Below are 9,281 nucleotides of genomic sequence, written 5' to 3'. Positions count from 1 at the left end.
AAATCATGTTTTCATTTCCCAGAAAGAGTATTTTAAAATGCACTACACTTCAGTGGCTGCATCCTGCCTGAGCCCAGCACCATGGAGCCCTGAACAAGCTCTGGAAAGGACTCACTTTCCTCCTTCTGCTGAAAGATAAAGGTGGGTCAATGGGTGAGCCCCAGGGCTCTCTTGGAGCCACACCCAATATGTCGTGCCTGGTTCTTTTCCATGTCCATGCCCTGGTTCAGCGGTAACTGCAGGAAAAGGCTAACCCCCATCCCAATATTCACAGCCAATGAGAGCAGAGCCAGGGGACAGTTCATCTGAGAACCCTCTCTGCACAACTTCTGAAAGAAACTCCAAAATCTTACCCCCTTCCCTCACCCCCTACACCTCTTCCCCAAGAGGAAAACCTTAAAATTTCTACCTCAGAGATTTGGCTCCACAAGGAATTAAGCAAACACTTTTAAATAATAACAGAAGAGTGAAATATAACACTTCCATTCTGAAGAGTCTATAGTGCTTTCATATCTGCTTTTTCAATTACCCATAGAGATGTTTTAATTTAACATTTGGTGGCAGGAAATCCTCAAAGAAGAAAGTGGTAAGTAGACAGATCTACATTTTAAAATTGAAGAAGTGGTGACTTCAGATTCCCCAGGGTGTTATGCTTGTTCTGTGGCATTTTATTTTAGATTCGTGCTTCTCTATTACTTTAGGAAGAGAGAAATTTACAAAGTACACAGTAGGCAAGGATTAATCAATTTTCACAAAAGGATTTTTCACGGGTTTCTTTAAGTTTCTTTACTACATATTAATCTTGTTTTAGTTTACAAAATTATTGAGTATAAAGTGGACAGAGTTTAATCGCCCATCACTAGCAACACCTAAACTAAATCAAATTTAACACAGATTATCGAGAGGTATTTTTTACTTTCAGGTATTAGGCTAATAAACAACGATTAAGCAGCTATCATGCCAGTGTTAAACGCAAGATAAACCAAATCTAGTAAGATACACGTTCTGCCTTTGAAGCTCCCACAGGGCCACAAAGACGTCCAGCACTGCAGCCCACTAGGTGTAGGTTCTCAGGGCAGAGCTTCTGTTCACAACCTCACCCGTATTGTATCTGCTCCAGGTGGTTTTGAAGGAGCAGCCAAACACAACGACTCCCTTTCCTGCACCCTCTTCTTCAGCCCTCAGGCCTCCCCATCGAAACTACAAGTAACCAGTTGGGACGCTAGGAAAATGCCCAGAAGTCCTCTGGGAGAGGAAATTAATCATTGTAGTACCAGTTCTCTTCACCTCTGACTCCAGTTGTCTACCATCTGTTCACTTTATTAGGAAGTTTAAAAAGGAGAGAAGATAATAAAACTCCCAGATGTATTCACTGGCATCTATTGTAAGAAATCTGAGCGTGGGTGTTAGAACTAAGCACGTAACTGGAAAGTTAGAAAGTTAGATTCTCAGTTTGGGGTTGTTTTCCTTTCATCTGTTCATGACAGCACACCCTGTCCTAACATGTGCAATTGAGAACCCACTTTGAAGACCACAGGCACTGAAAAAAACATTCTTAGAGTGGGGAAATCTACAGTGTTCAAAATGGTAAAACCAGGCACCCAAAATACCTATTCGCGTTACCAAATAAATAAATAAATAAATAAATAACCATTTTAAGCTTTAAAATGAGTGAGATGTAATATTTGTTGAACATTTATTATGTGCCAGACATTGGGTTAAGTACTTTACATACCCTTTAGTTTTCACAAGAACCCTCTGAGGTAGGTACTATTATTATCTCCGTTTTACAAATGAAAAAACTCAAGAATGGAAAGGTTAACTAACTCACCCAAGTACACAGTTAGAGATTGATTTGTGGAGCTAGAATTTTTTTTAGCTCAACCACTAAGCCATACTGCCATATCATGAAAGAATATTTCTATGAAACCTCAGAAAATTTGAGATTTGAAATCACCCACAGAAAAGATTGTGAAGGCTAGTCTCATATAATATCTGAGCAAATGAGAAAAGCAGACAACCATCCCTAACACTTACTCAGCATTTGCCATATTCTAGGCACTATGGCAAGCACTTCATGTGCATTTTCTCATTTAATTCTCACAATCCTATTAAGAAGGTTGCTATTATTATTCCAACACCCATTTAACCAGTGATGAAATGGAGGTATGAAAGAAGATCACACTGTGACCCAAGACCACAGGATAGATTTGAACTCAACTCTGAGTCCAGAGCTAGAGGTTTCACTTTGGAATTAATATTTTAAACAAAATCATGCATGAGTAGGGTGGGGTTGAGCTTGAGGATATCTCAAACACTTAGGAGTTTACAGTGTAAAGTACTTATCTTTTCTTGTTTTAAAACTACTGATACTTCTGTGGTGATTGTGCAGATTTTTCATGAGAAGATTAATAAACTAAGAACTTTAAAAAAAAAAGAAATACTGACACAGACAATATAATCCATCCATTTCTCTTTCACTTAACATTCTAATCACCAGATTATTGCCTTTGGAGAAGGCTCCTGTATCTAATAAATATTTGAAGACACATCTTTAAAACAAGGAAGTTACCTAACCCAAAGCGCTAACTCTAACAAGAATTCACCACCTATTTGCAGTCCTGACTTGCGTGTCTGGTTACGCCATAGATTCAGGGGCACTGGAGCATATCAGAGGCATTTATGAACTTAAGGTGCTCCAGGAACTTAAGATACAAAGCAAGGCAGTCTAAGAAGAATGTCACATTTTTGATAGGCAATGTCCTTTCTTTATGTGAGTTTAATTAAGACAACACAATCCTTACTTTTAAAATAAAAATATACAAAGATGAGAAAATTCTCACGGAAGCATCAAAATATTGAGTGGGTAGAACAGACTCTTATTTCCCGTGAGTGGCTAGAACAGTCTCTCATGTGAGTACCTAAACACCTATTTAGATCATTCAAATGCCATACACGTCAAAACACTCCAACTTAACACTTCCTTTGAAGTCACGACAATCAGTTTTTTATTAGTGTCATTATTTAGCATTTCTATAGCACTTCACTTTTGACAGGTGCTTTATAATTATTTCTACTCTTGGTTAACTCCTACTCATTCATTAGCATGCAGTTACTTTCTCAATAAAATATATACATTCCTTGACAAAACTGAATCTAACCAAAACCAAGAGGTTCTTATATCAGAATTTCAGACAAACATGTATCCACAGGACAAATGAGGCAGACAGACAGATGATAGATGGATAGATGGATGATAGGTAGATAGGTAGATAGATAGATGGATAGATAGATAGATACAGTGACATATAAGAAAATAATTCCAAGGATCAGTAACATTCTTGTATTCTTGTCTTGGTTCAACTGCAGCTTGGGATTATCAGTCATGTCCCTATGTTGCCAATGACAGCATGAATAAAAGAGAGACCAGTGGTCGCATATGAACCAAAATTGTTGAAAGAGTAAGTGAATATGGCAGAGACTGCTAATTATTAGCCAGTGTCCAGTCTCTCTTTCTTTATGTAATAGAATCTCCAGCAACTCATCTAGGCAGTACATTTCCCAGCCTCCCTTACAGCTAGAAGTAGCAACATAACTAAGTTCAGGCCAATGAGATGTGAGAAGAATATGTGCAGCTTCTGAGTCATCTCCTTAATCATAAAGCTGCTTGCCATGGACCACAATGAGGCTGGTTAACATCCGTCATCATACATAATCACAAACTTTTTTCTTGTCATGAGAACTTTTTAGATCAAATCTCTTAGCAACTATCAAATATGCAAAGCAGTATTATTAACTATAGTCACCATGCTGTACATTGCATCCCCATGACTTATTTTGTAACTGGAAGTTTGTACCTTTTGACTGCCTTCACTCATTTCTCCCACTCCCCACACCCTGCCTCTGCTAACTACCAATCTGTTCTCTGTATCTATTAGCTCAGTTTTTTCTTTTGATTCCACACATAAGTAAGATCATGTGGTATTTGTCCTTTTCTGTCTGACTTAATTCACTTAGCTTAATATCCTCAAAGTTCACCCACATAGTTGCAAATGGTAAGATTTCATTCCTTTTTATGGCTGAATAATATTCCACTGTATATATATTCCATATTTTCTTTATCCATTCATTCATTAGTGGACACTTAGGTTGTTTCCATATCTTGGCTACTGTAAGCAATGCTGCAATGAACATGGGGGTTGCACAAATCTTTTCAAGTTAGTGTTTTCATTCCTTCAGGTAAATACTCAAAAGTGGAAATTCTGGATCATATGGTAGTTCTATTGTTAATTTTCTGAGGAACCTCTATGCTCTTTTCCATAGTGCTACACCAATTTACATTCCCACCAATGGTGTACAAGGGATCCCTTTTCTCCAAATTCTTGCCAACACTTCTTATCTCTTGTCTTGTTGATGATAGCTATGCTAACAGGTATGAGGCAATATCTCATTGTGGTTTTGACTTGTATTTCCCTGATTATTAGCGATGTTGAGATCTTTTCATGTACCTGTAGGCCATCTGTATGTCTTCTTTGGGAAAATGTCTATTCAGATATTCTGCCCATTTTTTAATTGAATTGTTTGGGGTTTTTGTTATTGAGTTGTGTGAGTTCTTTATATACTTTGGATATTAACCCCTTATCAGATATATGATTTGAAAATATTTTCTCCCATTCAGTAGGTTGTCTTTTCATTTTGTTGATAGTTTCCTTTACTGTGGCAAAACTTTTTAGTTTGGTATAGTCCCACTTGTTTATTTTTGCTTTTGTTGCCTTTGCTTTTGGAGTCAGATTCAAAAAAATCATCACCAAGATGAATATCAAGGAGCTTACCACCTATGTTTTCTTCTAGGAGATTTATGGTTTCATTTCCTACATCAATTCTTTAATCGATTTTGAGTTAATTTTTGTGCATGGTGTAAAGATAGGGTTCCAGTTTCATTCTTTTGCATGTGGCTGTCCAGTTTTCCCAATACCATTTATTGAAGAGACTGTCCTTTCCCAATTGTACATTCTTGACTCCTTTGCTGTAAATTAGTTGACCATATATATACATAGGTTTATTTGGAAGCTCTCTGTTCTGTCCCTTTGATTTATGTGTCTGTCTTTACACCAATACCATACTGTTTTTATTACCATAGCTTCGTAATATAGTTCAATATTAACAATATCAGGCAATGATGCCTCCAGCTTTATTCTTATTTTTCAAGATTGCTTTGGCTATTTGGGAACTTTGGTGGTTCCATACAAACTTTAGGATTGTCTATCCTATCTCTGTGACAATGCCATGGGCATGGCTATTTTGATAGAAATCACGCTGAATCTGTAGATTGCTTTGGGTAGTATGGACATTTTAGCAAAATTAATTTTTCCAATCCATGAGCACAATATCTTTCCATTTGTTTGCGTGTTCTTCAATTTTTAAACTAACATCTCATAATTTTCAGTATATATTTAAACTACCACAAGTTCTAAATAAATTTCAAACAATTTCAAGTAAGTTAACAATTCTTACTGAAGCTGAGAAACTCAAATAGCATACAACTGATTCATCAATACAAAAGATTTCTTATTGTGCTAATGGTGGACCTGAGACTGTAAGTTCTCAGAAGGCAGGTATACGCCTTATTCATTTTTTTTTTAATTTCGTAAAATAAACAAGCAGGAATCATTTTATTTCTACTGTCAAAGAATTATCATGAATTATTCAAGATTTAATTGCATCAGGATAAACTAAGCTTTCACTGTGGTTTCAATACAACAGATCTTTGCAAAGCTAAATGAGCTTACTGACTGCTGAACCTTTTAAATTAACTGAGTTTAATTTTCACATGACCAATTGTTTTTATGGCTTATATAATCATTGACCATTTTTTCAAAAGCATTTAAAATGACTGAAAAACAAAGGTTTTCCAAAGTCTATGAAATAAGTAAAATCTTATCAATTAGAATTAGAACATTTACCTTCCTCAAGGAAAAAAATGTTACTGGCTTGAACAGTTTTATCTACTATGAGCTGAGAAAATGAATTCCCTTGGAAATTTTGTCTCAATTTTACTAGCAAATATTGAACTACTTAGAAGCTACTCACCAGTCTTAAACCTTCAGCTCACATCCCACATTTTAATCATCCCAAGCTAAAGGCTTACTGTCTTGACGCTGGGTAGCAGCGCTTCCTCGCGGCTACCGAGTAAGAAGCTCACCAGCTCATTAGCAGCCCTCTGACCTTGGCCAAGCAGCTGACAAAGCAATCCCATTCCACCTGCGCGTTCATTCTGATTTGCAACAATAAGACAAGACCTGGATGGAAAGATGATGGAAAACTCAACTGGAAATTGTCTAAGAGTTACACTCTTCCTTGGGCAGAGAACCAGGGAGCTTAGATCTCTGAGACAGAAGCACACAGACCCGCCAGATCCTCTACACAGTCCTTGCTTACTGTGTTTTTAATTTAGATAAAAAAGAGAGTTATGATTACACAGAAAACATCAACATCTGCAGAATTACAAATTAAGAAAATGCCATGGGAAACACATGTGTTTCAGTCCCTTTCTGGAGCTTTTACCATCTGCTCTCTTGGAAGGAACTCAGGAGCTGTAGTACTTGAGGAGATTCTCATCTGTAGGTTTGAGGATTTCCTTATCTGCCATATTCACTACCCACCTGGGAGCAAGACCAAAGAAAATCTGCCTGGATCTTTTCGAGTACTGAGCATTTTGAAGAGTTCATCTTTCGTGATATCAGGTAAAATATAACCGTACTTCTTGGCGAGCTCCAGTCTTGCTTCAGGAAATTCAGCAGGATCCGCCAAGTAACCGCAATTCCTTGCATCAGTGTAGTAGGGTACCAGTGTCTTGGAGGTGAGCATTCGCTTGGGAATGGGTTGTCCACGGAGAAAGAATGCAATAGGTTTGCACAGAATTTCCAGGCTTCGCGGGTCGTAGAAGGCCGTCATGATGACACCCCCATTCTTCTCGATTGCAGCGATGGTCAGCTCTGAAGCCAGCTGTACTTCAATATTAACTTTCGCCTTAAAGGTGTCAGCACCCTCCTCTACCAGCTGGACACCATAATCTCTTTTAGATGGCTGGAAGGTCACGCCTCTCCCATTGACAAGTTGGGTTAAGTCAATAGGTTATGTAGGATAAACTCGACCCAAATCAAAAAGATACTGCAGCCTGTTGAGAGTCAAAGGCTGATACTGGTGTCTGAAGCTATGTCCTTCATTAAACCCATATTTTGGGATTTGAAGGTAAAATGGAGTCTGGCCTCTCTCAAAGCCCAGCCGGGGCCGGGTTCTTCTCTGTCGTTCTCCCTTGTGGCCCCTGTCACATTTTCTACCTCTTCTCTGACCTCTTGGTCATCTTTCCGGTTTCCTGGAGCCCGGGTTTGGCCTCAGGTTAGCCAGGCTCACACAGGGCAGGGCCCGCAGCAGGTCCAGGGCCTGGGGCCCCCTTGCCCCGCACTGGGCCAGCCATGACCCACGCGCCCAACAAGTTGCAAGGGCGCTGGGCCGCCACAGCCTGCCTTATTCATTTTTTATCCTCTTCCTTCTTTGTACCTTAACTCTAATATGTAGATAAGCACCAATATCTTGGAACCATCTAAGGATTAAAAACAAATGCCTACTACAGAATTTATTGCTATTATCTTTATCCCAATGACCCTCATGTTCTGCCATTTGCTGGTTCTGAGAAATGCAACCATATTTTTATTAGACTTATTGTAGAGCCTGTGAAAATTTAGACCTGCAGACATTAACTTTTTTGGATGTAGAATTTATTCAGCATCTCGTCTATGCCTCTTTCTGTGTTAATTACTTCCATACAACATTACCCACTTAAAGCAGACATCATCATCTCTACTTAAAAGACGAAAAAACTAAGACATAGATTAAGTGATCTGCCCAAGATCACATGGCTGGTAAATAATAGAGCTTAGACTAGAATACAGTCTTCCTGACTCACCGGACAGTCTTCTTTCTGAGAACTCTACCCAATTGCCTCATCAATTTCTGATACAGTTTTACATTTCAAACTTTGGACCCCCAAAAAAGTGGGGGCATAATAATGGCCAGGTATTGATGGATAGGAAAATTAAAAGGTAATCCTACCCAGAATATAAAGATCAGGAAGGACCATGGGTAAACATATCAGAGCAATTCTTCCCTGAATAAAAACTGGGAAACTTTCCAAGAAGACATCACTATTAACACAAACATTTTTATTCACTTTTGAAAGTTATCATCTAATTCAACATAATTCTTCACCATATGTCTAATTGGAATCTGTCTGGATTCAAAGATGCTGATGAGAGTGAATATATCAAGGTCAGGAATTGTCTAGCTATACAAGACGCTAGGTGGTTGAATTGTACATCTTTTTCCCATAAAATTTTACACTTACTTAATGAGATATACCATATGCTCAGTCGTAGACGTTTTGATCAGAAGAGGTCCAAGAATAGGAAAAAGCAGTGTTTTGAATTTCCACTTTGATGTTGTTTTGTTTGTTCATTATTATTTGTAATTTAGTTGGCTCTAATTAAAGCTAAAGAGAGAAGATGAAATAAGTTAACTATGCAATTCTTAGTCCTCATAAAGGGAACATAAGAGTATCTAGGAATCTTGGGTGCCAAGTAAATATAAACTTGGTTTCACATCTCTGAAATTAAACTTCCCACTTTCCAGACAGAGAAGTCCGGTGTGAGACCATAGGCAAGCCTTTTTAAGAGGAAATTACAGTTGGAGATGGAGATATTAAAATTCATGATTCTAAAAAAGTGTTGTGACATAGTTTATGGCAATGACTCTCACCCATTCCCAAAGAAAAGCATGATTCCAGTCAAGAGGTGACCCCATCCTCTTTACCCACGGATACACTGCAGGCAACTTTGCCTTTCACTAAACAGGGCTTTCAGAGTTTTAAATAAACAGGTAAGAGTTCCAAATAGTGAGTTAAGAAATGCTGTATTACTGGCTTCCCTCCAACTGTGTACTAAATAAGGGTGGGGCTAGGTAAATGCAGGGAACCAGCTAGATTGCATTGAAAGACCTATGTAGGAGATACTTTGTTTGATGGACCCAGTGAGCACAGATAGTCCCCTCCCACTCGGCATGTCTAAAGCATACCCTTGATTCTCCGTGCTTCTGATGAAGTTTCCGCTTCAATGGGACAATGGCTTTCTATCAAAGAGTGTCATAACATCCTATCAAAGAGTGTCATAACACAGAACTTTTCTAATTGGTGTGGAGAGCTCTGCAAGAGCATATTCGTTGTAAGC

At 38.3% G+C, this 9,281-nt stretch overlaps 1 pseudogene; it reads right to left on the bottom strand.

Moving 5' to 3' along the window:
• Positions 1-6,540: 6,540 nt before the first annotated feature.
• LOC132360588 (large ribosomal subunit protein uL15m-like) lies at positions 6,541-7,477 on the bottom strand (annotated as a pseudogene).
• Positions 7,478-9,281: the final 1,804 nt, after the last annotated feature.

This window comes from Balaenoptera ricei, chromosome 2 (assembly GCF_028023285.1).
Source record: "Balaenoptera ricei isolate mBalRic1 chromosome 2, mBalRic1.hap2, whole genome shotgun sequence".
Taxonomy (NCBI): Eukaryota; Metazoa; Chordata; class Mammalia; order Artiodactyla; family Balaenopteridae; genus Balaenoptera; species Balaenoptera ricei.
The sequence above is the reverse complement of the archived record's forward strand: the minus strand, read 5'-3'. Positions and strand labels throughout refer to the sequence as shown.